Source organism: Chrysoperla carnea, chromosome X, assembly GCF_905475395.1.
Source record: "Chrysoperla carnea chromosome X, inChrCarn1.1, whole genome shotgun sequence".
In the NCBI taxonomy this organism is placed as follows: Eukaryota; Metazoa; Arthropoda; class Insecta; order Neuroptera; family Chrysopidae; genus Chrysoperla; species Chrysoperla carnea.
The window spans coordinates 19,667,310-19,684,714 of record NC_058342.1 but is presented as its reverse complement, the minus strand read 5'-3'; positions in this window follow the sequence as shown (position 1 = coordinate 19,684,714).

The window sequence follows — 17,405 nt, the reverse complement described above, 5'->3', positions numbered from 1 at the left end:
TTTTTTTTGATTTTTTCTACCACTTATAAGTATTATAACAAAATACTGATGTGATTGCCACAACTTCATGAGGAGGTTGATTAGGTTTATTTTAAAAAAAGTAGATTTCTTCGAGTCGGACTTGATCCAGCGACATATGGATTACTGTTGATTTTAGTGTCTTAAGACCACAGCTGAACCAACTGCATTATCGATGCTTGTTTTATATGTACAAAAATGTCCAATATATCCTCTGTCTATTAGTAACAACAATCTTCATGTGGTTGGCTAATGATGTAGTTTATTTAACTTCAGTGATTTTTAACCCCCGAACAAAAAAAGGGGTGTTATAAGTTTGAACGCTATGTGTGTGTGTCTGTGTATTTGTCTGTCTGTGGCATCGTAGCGGCTAAACGGATAAACTTATTTTAATTTTTTTGGTTTCATTTCAAAGGTAATTTAACTATGTTTCAAGTGCTAGATGATATTCAAAATCGATTCAGCTTGGAAAAGGCATGACATATAATTTGAACATATAAATAATTACTATGGAAATGAATGGTCAAATAGACTTGGCTCCATTCATTCCGAAAAGTGGAATGTTAAACTAATCAAGTAATTCAAAATATTTATTCAAAAGAACAAAATCAACTCAAATATTTCAATTTCAATAAAAATATTTTAAAAAATTTGTCCCAAAAATTATAGCTCTAAGTATCCTTTTCATCTCATCTGATGTCCTTGACCATAACTTTGATATTCATTTAAGAAGGTGTGTTATAAGTTTAAAGTGTTTATCTGTGCGTCTGTGTGGTTCTCAGTGGCATCGTATCCCCTAAACGGTCGAAACGACTGGATTGAGAACATTTTATAGCTAAATTTACAAAAATCGTTTTACAAGGAATAAATCGCATTTATCGAGAGCTTTTAAATTTTGTAAATTTCACTTGTGTATCAATGAATTCATATTTTAAATTCTCAATCTATTGTAGAGACAAATATTTAGATATACTTGAACTCTAATCATTAGGAAATTGTTTGAAAGTATTTTTACTTTATTTCAAAATGAAACGGCCAACTTCCGGATGAGGTTGCCATTATTTTAATTTTTTTTTTCAGTATGGTTGTTCAATTCAAGTCAATTTAAACAAGAAAAAACAAACAATTGACTGAGATAATTGTTACGCTGTCACATTACACATACATACAAGTCACACATATATAACTGATATTCCCATATAATACACACTATACAATTTGCGCTAACACGGGTAATCAGTGATGTTTTCGAAAAAATGTTTCAAACAAAAGTTGTCTATTTTTATAAGGAACATTTTTTACATTTAAACATTTATTCTATCTCTAACGATATACAAGATGGGTCCTACGGACCCAAGACCCAATTGACCTATGTTGCTCATTCACGAATTTGATCTCACTTTATACGTCCTGACTACGCTATAAAAATTTCAGCTTGATATATGTTTTCGTTTTTGAGTAATCGTGATGACAGACGACAGACGACAGACATACAAACAACCGGAAATGGAGTAATTAGGTAATTTTATGACCACCTATACCAAAATTTTGTTCATAGCATCAAACTTTTAAGCGTTACAAACTTGGGACTAAACTTAGTATACCTTGGGTATATTTCATACATGGTATAAAAATAAACAAAATTCTTAAATAACTTAAATAAATAAAACTCTACAGTTAGCCAAATATAGTTTTATTTTGAACGTATAGGCGCAACACTTTCGATGTTAGCATTATTATAATTTCGATTATACAATATTCCATGTTTTTATGGTCTCAGTGGTAAACATGAGCTCAGGTAGGTGTTGCAATGTATAGTAAGTAAGTATGGCTTCCTTATCTTCACAGGAGTGTGTTGAATGTATAACCATTAATATAAATACACTAGACATATTGTATACAAATATCATAAATAACAAATAAGGTGTTTTCGTTAGTTTAAGCATCATACATATTTATCTTTGTGTTCTGTTCCTATTTGAACAAAGTAAGGATAACACTTTCAAACTTTATGGGTTTAAAATGCATACGTTTTTTTTATCTTAAGAAAATATATTGATCTGTTATGTAATTAACCCATTGTGTACAATATTGAAATAATCTGCTTCATCTGTGTCTTACTAACTTGCCTTAAGACGGTTCTTCACTCATTTTTCAAGGGCGTGAAATCATTATTTGATTGGCGTGAAACTTTTTTAAGACTCCTCTTAAATATTCATTGGTGGAAAAAAAATTTATAAGGGAAAGCGATTTTCCAGAAAAGAATGGTTAAAGTTGCATTTGAATTTTAAGCACTACGATTATACCCTTTACCCTATCGATTTGAAATTTTGATATGTTATATGTACTCATTTTGTATCTGCCCTGGTTACTTTTATTTTTCGAAAATCTTGTTAATTTGCATAATGTCTTTTCGTTTTTGAGTTATCATGATGACAGGCGGTCAGATAGACAGACAGACAAACGGACAATCGGAAATGTACTAATAAAGTGATTTTATAAACGCGCAAAATTTTGTACGAAGCATCAATATTTTTAAACGTTACAAACTTGGGACTAAACTTAGTATGCCTTGATATATATTACATGGTATAATAAACTGTCGAGTAACTCTTAATTAACAAGAATTGAAAATAATTTGTATATACCAGGAAATAACTAGGGTCTCTTAGATTCATTCCAAGTGCCTTTACACAATTGGTCATGTATTCCCTTGTTTTATTGTGCAATTTTCAACTCAACGAATTTTTATTTTTATTACTTATTGTTGTTGTTTACTTATAATTATGCATACGATATTTACATCATGGTCTATTCGATTATTTTTGATGTAATATGCTACATACATGCATAAACTAAATATTGACAAATATCTTCTCTTTAATTAAGATTAATAGAAGCTTTAACAGAAAAATGCAACGAAATAAATTTCCTAGATCTGAAAATTACAAGATCAGAAAATAAATTAGTATTCTACGTCTATCGAAAACCTTCAACAACAGACGTGACGATTCCAATCGACTCTGTACATCCATTTAGTCACAAAATGGCTGCATACAATGCAATGATCCATCGTGCGTTATCCTTTCCACTATCACCAGAAAAATTGGAAAGGGAACTTAATACAATAAAATACATTGTTACGCAGAATGGTTTCACCGAAACAATGATCAACAAAATCATTGCAAAAAAAAGAACTAAAAATAGCGCTTGAGACGATTTTTCCGACGGAGAAAATACCTCAACAATGAGTGAGTGAGTATCTCATTCACCTATTATGGTGAAATTTCAGAAAAAATTGCTCATATACTTCGAGAAAATCAAATACAAGTAGCATTCCGATCCGCTACATCGTTAGGAAGTATGGTCTTTAATAATAAACAGAAGACGGATGCAATGAAAAAATCGGGCATTTACAAGATCACATGTGAAGAATGTTTGGGAGTATATATCGGACAGACTGGGAGGTCTTTCAAGATTCGCAAAGGAGAATACATAAGATCTTAAAAAATCGAAAAACGGATTCAACTTTTGCGAACCATTTAAGAGAATCTGACCACAAACCTAGTTTTAAATTTCATATATTCCATACCACACAAAAAGGGAATAATGACCCTGTTAGAATCGTTAGAGATTCACAAACATAAAAATGGTCCAAAAGAACTCTTGAATGACCAAATGGACTTAACGTATTTTCCCCTTTTTGAAACATTGTGATAAATTTATATCTGTGATATACAATGCTCCATTGCATTATTTATATTTATATATTTTATTTATTTTGTTTATTGTTGACACGTTTACCAAAATCATATGATTTATGTAAATATTTTGTTTCCTATCATTATTTTATGCCATTTTAAATTTTTTCTATATGATTTTATCAATAATTATTTTATCTGTGTTGTGTTGTGTTTTTAACTTATTGTTTTAAAAAGCATTTGTTTGTCTAATCCTAATTTGTTTTTAATTTATGACAAATATTTAGTATAAATAGAAGCAATACTCGAATATAAATTTTATTGTTTGAAAATGTCTTAAATCAAGACGAAACAATTCTCACAATAGATTTTTATTATACTGGAGTAAAACTAAGCAAAAAAAGGCTGTTATATGGATTAAAAGTTCGGGTAGCGAAACTTTGGGGTTTTTCTTTTCACATCAAAATAAGTATTTTTTGAAATTTTTTACTTTCCCGGAGTGGTGCAACATGTTTAACCAACAAAATGGCGTCAAAAATGGAATTTTTTCAGAAATTTTATCATTTTTATTTTATATTTGCAAAAGTAGACATCGGTGCATATCCAAATTTGGTAGGATTGTAGTCAATGTTAAGTTTACACACGAGGGCACACATTAGATGCAAATTTTATAGTATGTATTAATATCGGATTATCAGTATATGTGTGATGTGACAGAGTAATCAACACTGTCTAAACATGGTATTTCAACAATTAACTCAGTCAATTGTTTGTTTTCACTTGTTTTAGAAAAAGATTTGTTTGAAATTTTTTTTATAAAATCAATTATTTTCAAGATATTATTAATAGCATATACATATAAATATTAGGCCGTTTTTCCCGATTTTTGGGAAAATGGCTGAAGATTTTGGATTATGCACTTTTTTAGGGAAAAAAATTTCCGACAATTTTTCTTTGAAACTATTTTCTTCATAAAGTTGATGATATCGGAGATATTGGCCAAAAGTAGCTTTTTTATGTTTACATAGCGTTAATTAACGCAACCCTCACACTTTTGAGACTGCGCGTTAGTAAGGTTTTAAATTAGATGCCGAAACCTTCCTTTTTTCATTATTGTTTTTTTTTTCTTTGGATAAATTCACGTAAAATTATTATTTTGAGCGAATCAAGAAAAACTTTTTATTTCACCAAAAGAAATTTTCCAACACCTATTTTTATCCTTAGTTGTAACACGCTATTCGTTGTGTGCGTAGTCATGGTGGGGACAATAAAATTGATGCCAGCGCTTCCAGTGAAAAATTTTGGCGATAAAGGACGCTGTTATAACTTATTTGCAATTCTTTACATGTACATGTCAAATTAAAATTATTGAAAAAAAAGAAATAATTAAACTTAATGTATAAAAAATTTTGAAAATAAGAAATGAAATTGCACAATTATTATTTTTAAATGTAAATTATCATAATTATTTATTTAAATTTGTAAGACAATAATATTAAATTTTCAATGTAAGTCATAAATGCAATCCATACAATTCTATAATTAAAGTAGTATCGTTGCTATGGAAACGACTCCAAAAAAACTCACACACGGTGCGAATGAGACAATTATAAATCGCCTGAGCATACAGTTATTATGCTAGTTATTATATAAAATACACTTAAATCGAACAAAATAAATTTTTTTTTTTAGTGAAGAGAAGGGGAACAAAATCAGTAGAAAAGTAAAATACTATAGTAAAGTATAAAAATAAATAAATAGTGTTTTCTTTTGCACACGTAAATAATTGTAAATTAGACGAAGATCTTAAATAAACAAATATACACCTTCTATTCGACTATAACAAACATAAGCGATGAATTTTACTCAGATATGGGAAAACAAATGTTCTTTTCCACAAGGGATTAATTTTCTCTAATATTTTATTTGCTTACAAGCAACTGCACTCCACAGAGTTCCATAACTTGTATACCATAAACTAAATATACAGGGCGTTCTGTTATTAACTGCAGATCGTGAGCCTACAGAATAAGCTCATAAAGACGAAGGGAAAAGTTATTTACCAATTTTGGATCTGAGCCCTAATTTGGGCGCTACAGGTATGACAAAAATAGTTGAATATTATTAAATGAAATTTACTAATACCTACTGATTATCATTCGCTACTGGTTATCAAATGATAGTCAGTGAATTTACCAATTTTTGTCATATCTGTAGCGCCCAAATTAGGGCTCAAATCTAAAATTGGTAACTTTTTCCTTCGTCTTTATGAGCTTATTCTGTAGGCCCACGATCTGTAGTTAATAACAGAACACCCTATATATATATATATATATAAACACACAAACTCATTTGGTTTTCCTCTGACTCTCTGTATAATCATCCAGTGTTCTACACAGTTCGTATTATTCTACGTTTATCTTTATCTACGTCGAGTTTTCACCATTTTCCACATTTTCCATATACAACAACAACTTTCTAATTTTTTTTTCGTTGTTTTTATTGTTTGTGCAAATATTTTTCTTTTTTTTCTGCTTTTGTTTTGTTTTAATTTAATTATTTTTAAAGTTTTTACAAATTTTATTTCTGAGTTAAAATGACTTATTTTTTTAATAAATTGGTTGAAGAATCAGGAATTCATACATAAGGAATCTCTTTAAGGTATGCATTTAAATGAGACGTTTCAACTTACATCATTAAATTATTTTTCGAGTAATTTACTTTCTTAAAAAAAATACTTTTTCTTGTGTAACATAACGGTATTGTTCACAATTGAAGGTAATTTTCCGGGAAGGTTATTTTTAAAGATAAGTAAACCGATAGTAAAAATAATAAATAACCACTAAAAACTTTTTTTTTGAGAAAGGAAAAAACTGAACTAAAAACAAGTAAAATAAACAATTGACTCAGTTAATATTTAAATAAAAAAGCCTTTATGAAGGATAAAAAGAAACAATCTGACCGCCATTTTGTTTAACGAAAATTTTCTAGAAAAGCACCATTTTTTGTTTCACTTGCAAACATGTGCATCGTATTAGTTGCAAAAAAATCTGATATTAAGTTTCGTGACAAAGCGCCACCTTCGAATTGTAGGTTATCTTTAAACTGTAAGAAAAAATTGGTATATTATAAAACTCAATATTTAATCCAAGAAAATAAGTTTTTGATTAATAATGTTATAATAATAATGATAATAAGAGGTTTTTCTCTGCCATGCAGAAGGCTGTCATCATAGGCACCCTTCGTACATTGACATCGCATCAGACTGTCTTCAAGTAACAGCCCTTGAAGTTTCTTTTATTCTTCTTTTAGTAGGTTCCACATTGCTGCGGTGCAGAGAAGGAGCCTGCTCGACCAGGAAATCATACAGACTAACGTTCCCTTAACTGATAACTCAGAAAACAAACGGACCTCCGGACGTCGCGTGTACTGACGGACGTACAGACTACACGATCACAAGTCAGTGAACTTTCTTCAAAAGACGTAGCTGCCTTCATGTCTCACAAAGAGATGGGTAGCTTTGGGGTGTAAACCCTGTATCTTCTCTCCCCCCTTGGCAGACATGAATTCGTTAAAATATCAAATTAAATAATAATAATTACAACAATAATATTTGTTTGTTTTTATACGATTATAACAAAATACAAATAATTCATTCAAGAAAACATTTAAAAAAATTTATATGTTACAGTCAAACTTATTTTTACTGAAAAAAAAACCAGCCAAAATACCTTTTGACTGAACAGATCTATAGTACTTCTGCCTGTAAATCATTGATTCATAGTAATTTTGACTGATAAATTGCGGTCAAAAGTGTTTTTGCTTTGCCCAAAAACAACCTTGGTTTACTCTGCGACTACGGTCACTCTCTGATTCACGGGTTGGCTATGCCTTAAATGGAGGCGAGTTATCACGAGTCTGCAACTTTTTGGGCTTTTGGATTAACCCCGTGATTGCATTCATTCACAGATCCACGGGTTGACCATGCTTATATTAGGGTCGAGTTGGCATGGGTTTGCGGGTTTTTGGCTTCACTGCTCCATATAAGAGTTGTTTTTGAGATAAAACAAAAAACCACGGAGTTATTTGGGATTGATTTTATGCCGATGTGATTTTCGCAGAGATGTAATGACCGAGTTGTTTTAGTACCAGTTAGTCAAAACTACTTTAAACCAGCTTCATTGGGCAATATAACTTTTGACTATTACTTCAGTCAAAATTAACTGCCGAAAGCCAGTGGCCGAAACTAGTTTTGATTGATTTTACCAGTTAAAAGTACTTTTGACCGATTAAGAATTTCGACTGTAACGTATATATTAAAATTAAAATTTGTTTTTGTTATAACAGAATTCTTGCTAAATTGGCAAAGTTCAAGATCTACAATTATTTAATCCAATTATAAAATTAAATAAATAAATAAATGAAATTTAGTGAAAACAAAAAGTATCAATGAAACTGTAAAGAAAAGATAAAAATTCACAGCAAAATTTTAATAACTATATATTTAAAGAAAATATGACAACAGAATAGAACTAATAACAGTTAGCTTAGGTTATATTGGTCCCAAGTTTTTAACGCTTAAAAATATTAATTATACGCACAAAATTTTGGTATAGGTGTTCATAAAATAATTGGCTATCTACGAAGGATACACTCAGCCTATAGAGCCCATTGTGATATCACATATATGTGTTTTACCACCTTTTCCGATGATAATTGTTCAACCGTTAATTGAATTATATTTTGTTTTTGTGACGGTGGGAACCGAGTCCGCTACTGGATAATCAAATTGGTGGCGCTTTAACGAACTGAGCTACTAGAAATTAATAACAGTAATAACAACGAATTTGACCAATTACTTTTAAGAACATATTTTCTTGAACGAAGAACATATTATGCAAGTTATTCGCACCGTGCGTGAGTTGTATTGAAGGCGTTTCAATGGTAACGATACGCTACTTTAATTATAGAGTTGTATGGATGAATATATAATTTAATTAATTATTTTTAATGCATTAAGTTTAATTAATAAGTGATTTTCAATAATTTTAATTAGACATTTTCTATAACATTAACATGTAAAGAATTGCAAATAAGTCATAACAGCGTCCTTTATCGCCAAAATTTTTCACTGGAAGCGCTAGCATCGATTTTATTGTCCCTACTATGACTACGCCCACAACGAATAGGTACTTTTTTACAGTATACATGGGAAAATTTCCTTAAAAGTGAGATTCGGGTAAATTTAGAATTGATGACGGTTTTTTTTTAGCTTGATGAATTCATATTAAAATGTTTCGATATCTGGCTTAATTGATAAATACCGAAGACTGAAAATATAAACCGAAATTTTCAATCTTCATTATTTCCAAAACTAAGCTAGATGTCGGAAAAAGTTCATATTTTGTCTAATTTCGCCAGTCATATCATAATAATTGAAAATATAATTTTCAAAAGAAATTTATACCTAAATTACTTAAACACTGGTCGTATAGTTATTATATGGATCGATACGATTTTTATTAAATTTTTTTTTTGTGTGAAGGTCTTTTTAATTAGATAGTTTTTGTAATTTTCTACGGTCAAATTTGGGTGTAAATTATCAAATTGTCCCGCCTGTCAGCTGCTCTGCAATAAAACAAATGTTAAATATACATACTTTTTAAGGCGATTGTAAACCTATAGTATTGTAAAAAAATTTTGCTTTATTGCACGGTACATACATATAAACCAAATACATGCTTCGTAGTCCAGTAATGAGTTATTTTTAGCTTTACAATACCATGCAACTACAAAAATATATAATATATTGTGTGCGCAAGTGATGCTTATAATTTTGATAATATAGATAGCGCTCTTCATCAAATGAGGGATCTTCGATGAACTCATAATTAAATTAAATTTTTGTTTTTATATAATCGCAAACCTTATTGTTTGTATCCTATTATAACCTACAAGATTGTCTAAATATTTTTGATAGTTTTTTAAAACACTCTCTAGATTTTTTTATATAGAAATATCCAATTGAAAAGGAAAACCTATATGATTCATCATTTTTTCAGCTTTGAACTATAAAATAATAATATCAAGTGAAAAAAACAATTAACTGAGTTAATTTTTAAAACACTATACATAGACAGTGTTGATTACTCTATCACATTATACATACATACATGTCACATATACATAACTGATATTCCCATATAATAAATACTATAAAATTTACGCCTAATTTGCGTCCTCACGGATAAACAGTTATGTTTACGAAAAAATATTACAAAAAAAGTATTTTTTTATAAGGAATATTTTTTACATTTAAACTTTTGTTCTATCTCTAACGGTTTTCAAGATGGGTCCTCCGAACCCAAGACCCAATTGACGTATGTTCTGCTTGATATCTTTTATCTTTTTTGAGCTATCGAGTTGACAGACGGACCGACAACCGGAAATGGACTTATAAGTGATTTTATGAACACCTATACCAAAATTTTGTGCGTATAATTAATATTTTTAAGCGTTACAAACTTGGGGCTAAACTTAATATACCTTGCATATTACATATATGCATGGTATAAAAAGCCCGGTGACCCAGGAATTTTTTGTAATTTTTGGAAACCTTGTTAATCAAAAAATGTATTTATAAAGTTTTATTGAAATCTCTAGCATCATTCAGTCCTTACATACCTTCTTAAGTCAATTATTTATTTAAACAAAAGGATATCTACCCTAAAAAATTTTAGAATTCATTTAAACTACACATTAAAAACAGGTTTTTTACTGAAAGTAAAAAACTGTGAAAAAAAAAAAAAGATAAATGAAGTGAAGAAGAGGCTAAACAAACATAAATAAAAATAAATAAGAAAGAAAATGTTTAAGCAGTTGCTACTCTGCTCGTACTTCCTTAATCATCAACTATAATTTCATTTGCACTGCATTTGAGATTGCAAATATTTCAGGAGACTAATAAATTTGGTCTTGTTAATTGTTTTCTAAAAAACAAATCAAACTAACTTGTTAGTGAACAAAAGATTTTGGAAGGGGGCAAAGAAGGCAGGCATTTCTGAATAATCTGCACGCTTGTTTTAACTTGTATATTAAGAAATTTAATTAAATGGTTTGGATATATTATTATTGATTTTCAATAGATATTATTATTAAACAGATGTTATGATGATGGTAAAGATATATTAAGAGTTTTCAATTCAACCTCTCTAATATCGTTACGCGGTACGGTATAGTTGTGTGCGGTGGTGAAACCGTGGTGGAAATGATGTAATATTAGATTCCAAGTAACATAGCAAGTAGCACAGCAGCCAGCAATCGCTTAACGGTATTTTAACTGAAATATGATTGCATTTAAATTGACTACGTGGAAATGGATTCATTCAAGTTGAAAATATTAAACACTTCACAATATAAGCGTAAACTTATATCGCAAGTAAATTAAAATTAAATCAAAATACATCTTCATTACTTCCGTCAATATATTTTAATTTACCATGATACCCAGATAAATATTTCTTTAAGAACTCCTAAATAGTGAATATGCAATAATCGAAATAGTGAACAAATCACTTTTTTGAAATAGTGACATTATTCACTGATTAAAATAGTGAACCAATAATTGAAATAGTGAACAAATCACCAATTGAAATAGTTGTTAATTACTCATTCAAATGATGGAATTTTTATAAATAGATAAATCAAAATGACATTTTTAATGATTAGAACATTTATTATTGTAATGTAACAAAAAAACCAGGGTTTTAAAAAAACAATTGATTTCTTCTTCTACTTTTGATTTCTTCGCCTTGTTGATGCTCTTTTAATATCTTTTCAACAGTACCATGTCTCTGGAAATATATAACATGATAAATTTAATACAAAATTATTGAAAAATTGATTTCAACAAAAACAAAACCCTACGACCATTAATGTGATAAAGAAAATTTGAGAAACGTATCGTACAAACATTCATTTACTTTACATTAATCAAAATGGGAATCAAAAAATAAAATTAACTTACCTGAGATGGACGATTAATTATTTATCGCTGCGATAGCCAAAAAATTTGGTAGAAAATCACATGCACATTGCACTTGTTTTGACAGGGAAGTCAAATTTGTGGTTTACACTCTATCCACTAGGTTATATTATTCTATGCAGTGAAGTTTATTTTTTTTTCACTATTTCGGTTCCGAATTCAGGAATCATGATCCCAAATAGTGAGAGATTCACTAATTTGGTAGTGAATTAAGGAGTTCATCATTTTTCAGCCAACTTTGAACGATAAAATAATAATAAAAAGCTCGATGACCTAGAAATTTTTTGTGATTTTTGGAAACTTTGTTAATCAAAAAAGGTATTAAGTTTTATTAAAATCCCTAGTAATATTCAATCCTTGCAATCCTTAAAGCCTTGATAGATTAACTGCATTAATACAATTACTAATAAGAGAATTATATTTTTTTGTAAGATATAGCGTTCCCTCCCACTCTTAAAAAAATATTTTCCACGTCTAAACGCATCGTATATATAAGAAAACTCAACATGGAAGTCATTAGATGATTTATTACATAAAAATGGGTTCATAAGATTATTAAGTATGATGTATAACTACTATAAACTTCAACCATATGATGCGTATTAGAAGCCGTGAAAACTTTTCAAATGTTTCCTTCTCAGGTAAAAAAAAATAAAGAAAAACGAAAAGCTACCGATATAAAGTAATGTTGAACGTACACTGAATACTGGTATAAAAGCACTATCAGCATCATGTAAGATAGTAAATAATACTACATGTTTACGTTTAAAGACATAAAAACTTGTTTGATGTGAAATTTGATGTTTACGTGAATTTAAGAATTGGATATTTTGATAATTTAATGAGTTTCGTGACTTACAACTAAAATTGTTTTACCTATTTTTGTAAAAGTATATTTTTTGTTTCAAACACTCGAAAATTTTTGTTGCTACATCATTTTTTCACCCGACTGAGTACTCCGAAAAATATAAGGTGTTTCGGATGTTCTATACATACACGTATAATCGCTATGATAATATTATAATTTTATTTATTTTCGATTGATTTTTATAAAATTTTCGTAATATTTTCAATTGGTGCCACGTTTATTTTACCTGCGGACAAATCATCCGAAGACAATACACTTAACGACAATTTATCTGTAAATAAATTAAAAATTAGACTATTTCATTTTATTTTAATTAGTGGTAATCTAAATTCCTGTGATTCGGCCCTCTTTTTGACTCACGGATTCGTCATGCTTTTAATAGAGTCGAGTTGACATGGACTTGCAGGCTTTTGAGTTAACCTTGTAATTTCGCCCACTCTCTGATCCACGGGTTGATCACAATTCTAATGGGACCGAGTTAGCACGGTTCCTGGTAGTGCTAATTTGTATGATGTGTATTTCTTTATTACCTCGTATCTTCCAAACTGCCCAGTAGGTTTCAATATTTAAGTTATCGTTGCATTTGTCTCAAAAACCCAAGTTTTTTGAGATAGGTGTTTGAAAAAAACAAAACAAAATGGCCGATTTATGAAGCGACATAGTAATACGTTTATAAATAAAAATTAACAAAGCTAATAGTGCTTGGACACTAAAAAGTCTAAAATAAAATAAATTATTATAAAATTAAGAACCTGATTGCGTTAAATAAAAACTGAAAAGAGAGAAACAAGTCTAGAAGTTCTGCGACTTGAACAGTCCTGTCCCATTAAAGTGTTGACTGACTCAAATCTTCCCAATAATGGACCCCTGCTGTTCAAGTCGCTATTTAGGCTTTTAATCTTTTTCCCTTAAAATTCCGCCAATATAATGAGTCGTCATACAACCAACTAGCTTTATAAGAAAAGGAGATATGAGCGAAAAAGTGAATACTGTGGAAAAAGTGACGCGCCATGATATTTTTATTTTGTTATAACTTTGGATATAATAGAAAGTTTTGGAAAATTCAAAATAAATTTGGTTTGCAATTTATGTACCCATCAATATTTTGCATTTGAAAGAAAAACCGGAAATTAAAAATAAAATCCATTTAAAGAATTGTTATAAACAATTGATGTTGCAATTTTTGAGAGAGTAACAATACACAGAAAACGTTTGAGCGGAAAAAGATACAAGGGGTAAAGAGAAAACCGGCGTTGGGCATTGTAGTGCAAGGTACATGATTTACCTCTGGTTTCATGTGCAGTAGCTGTTACCTATTTTCATACAATTTAATTTGTTATTTCTACAATGACAATATACATATTTCAAACACTTTTAAAGGTACGTTTAATGCTTATAATTTTTATGATGGCTTCTCATTACATTATACTATGATGTACTAATTGCTCAGTGAGTGATATAAACTCGATAATAAAGACATGTTCCAGGAAAAGTAAATAAATTTCAATTAGTTTAAACTGTTTAAATAATTATTCGTCAAACAATAATAACATATATAGGGTAAAATGTTTGCTCCCGATACAATGTACTTTGATTCGTTCTCTAGTTCCTCAACTAACATTGTTATTTAAGAAATAACAACTGCATAGACAAGTGTACTAACTAGAAGATAAGTATCCGAGAAAATTATTATTCATGTGGGTTTATTTTCAAGTGCAAATAAAATATTTTAGTTTGACTATTATTGTTTGAATCACATTCCACTAAAGTCACTACTTCTTGGTGGGTAGCGAAATGTATCCTATTCCCCTAAAAAACCATGTAATTTATAGCCAAACTATTCGATATATGCTTAACGTCGAAATATTTTAATTTCTTTATTTAAATGTTGCAATATTTTTATGCCACTTTCTTTTGATTTGTTCAAATTTTTAGAACTTTTAAATATTTCTCAAAAGGGATTGTTTCATTGACTTTATAAGAATAAGTAGGTAAAATGATCGCATTAATTTTTTTACCAAACAGTTAACATAACATATTAATTGCTCTTTTACATTGGATCAAGATAAGTGTGAAAATAAAATTCATTAGTAAAATAATCTAAATAAACACATTCAAGATTCGCCACATGATGGGGATCATTTTGCCTGTTATAATTTTACACACAAAATAGGGATCATTTAAACGTATTTAAAGGGAATCATTTTACCTGTAACGACATATTTGAATATCGTCATAAAAACTGACCTTAAAATTTATTATACACTTATTAAAATGTGTTATAATGATACTAGCTGTCAGAAGCCAACATTAAAGCAACCAACCGGTGAAAATTAACACAAAAAAAGAAATTTTACGTTGAAATTTGCTTTACCATAGATCATAAACAATAAAATTAATATTTTGGCTACGAAACACAAAATAGCTTTTACATCGCCAGAACTCAGTGTTGAAACGATTAAAGTAAACAATGTTTGTTATAAAAAAATAATAAACAACTTTTGTTAGTAACAATTTTTCGTAAACATCACTGTTTACCCGTTAGGGGGCAAAATAGTTTAGATCATTATAGTATATTTTATATGAGAATATGAGCTATGAGTGTTTTCACTGTAAGTGGGTGCGATATGATGTACGAGAGAGAGGACTATCAGTGAGTTCCCCTGTACCCTTGTCATAAACATATGTCATAATCATATGATGTATAGTGATTTTGTGTCTGATATTATAATTTTATTATTTTTTGTATGTAATGGAAGTAGTGATTATCTTCCTTTAACTACTTACATAACGTAAAAAAAAACAAACGATTGCGTAATCAACACTGTTTATACGTGGTATTTCAACAATTAACTCAGCCAATTGATGGTTTTCACTTGTTATATTTTGAATAATGTCTCAAAATTAATAAATTTTGAAAAAAACACTCAAATATAAATTTTGATCCCAGATACTACACTCTCCCCTACATAAACATTAAAACGTTTAGAACACTTCGCCATTAATAGTACCTACTCATTATAATAAAATTATAAATGCTTCAAATGAGAGTGCTTTTACTGGCCATCATAATTATTAATTTTAAAATTTAATTATTATTACCAATGATTGTTTGTAATGTTGAAAACTAGCAAAAACAAAAAGTTTTTTGTTAGGTATACAAAGGCAATAGTTTTAAAATTTATAATAATTTTATTAATAAGTGCATTTATATTTATTTATTATATACCTAGGCAGACTATTAGTGGTTAATTGAAATATTGTTTGATTGGAAATTGATAACAATGCCAATTAAGCTTATAATTGTTTTAAAGTTTAAATTGTATTATTGTAATTAATAATATTGGTATCGGGTAACGTTTTTAGTGACTTCTCCCGATGATGATAGAGACAAAAAGTGATGCATTTATAACTAGCCTGGCTCTCATTGGATTGCATCAGAATTTTTAAACTACTTCTTATAGATTTTTACCCACTAAAACTAGGCAACAGATTTAAAAAACTTCTGTTTCATCAAGTTTTCTTGTCAAACTCATTAAAAAAATCGAATTTACGAGGGATTTAGAAGGATAATTCCTATTTGGCTCACACAAGAAGAAACTTCACAGTCTTGAAAATTGTCGGTCGTTCAATAAATTAACGATACCTGAATAGTTTTTGATGAAACATTATGAGCACATGTCCCATGAAAACCCATGAAAACATGCTCCGAGGAGCATCAACGAGAAGAAGAAAACGTTTTCAGAGACAAAGAAGGTAAACTGGCATTTCAGGGGTTAGTATTGTCCCTAGTTTCACCCAATTTAATTCAAGGGCTAGTATCATTCTTACTAACCCATGAAATTAATCGAATTTCCGAGTTTTGGTAACCTATCTGCAATTATTACTTCAGTCTTACTCAGACGTGGATCTAAACATTCAAATCTATAAGTTCAACCATCTTGTTTGCTTGTTCTTCATCATTGAGGATTTAATAGTTCTAAGATCCATGTTCATGTTCTGCCACAGAAATTATTTGTCTACGAATAGCTGACCTCTAGGTCAGTAATGTAATGAGAGTGAAGTATTAATTCATTGTTGGGTGGGGCTTATACGAGTAAATAAATAGGAGCCCGTGCTCCGAGGATAGGTCAATTATGTTAAATTTTTTACTTCCGCCCTACCTGTAACCAATGCTGCCCTACCTCAAATTCTACTCTACACTCCTGGCAGCATGATTTGATATATTTCAATTTAGGCCAAAAACTGAGGTTCTATAAAAACAACTCGCTTTGTATTATCTAAGGTTTATAAACGTACAAACTGTATGCTTTGATAATTAAATAGCTGACCTTATTCTACATGAATAGTTCTGCCTTGGAATGAGCGGAAAAACTAATCTAAGTTAGTTACAGATGACGACAATCATAACCTCACATAACAATATACATCCGTTACTAATATAAATGGTATTTTCATGTAATTTTAGCGGAAATACAGAGGATGTTAAGGTCATACTTTGTTTATTGCACATTTTAATCGAATTCAATGCTTTATAAACGTTTGTAGCAGTTTCGTCACATTTTATAAAAATTTTAAACTAATCATTTATGAAATAGCTTTCATGTTTGATATTTAAAAACGACAATTTCCTTATTGTATTGAAATTTCCTGCATGAACAGGACGTTACGGTACGATAGATACTTGTAATTCACAAAAAAGTCAAAGTTATTTTATATTTTCATAGAGGCATTTTTGTATGGAATTTTTCATTTAAAAGGAAATACAGGAAAT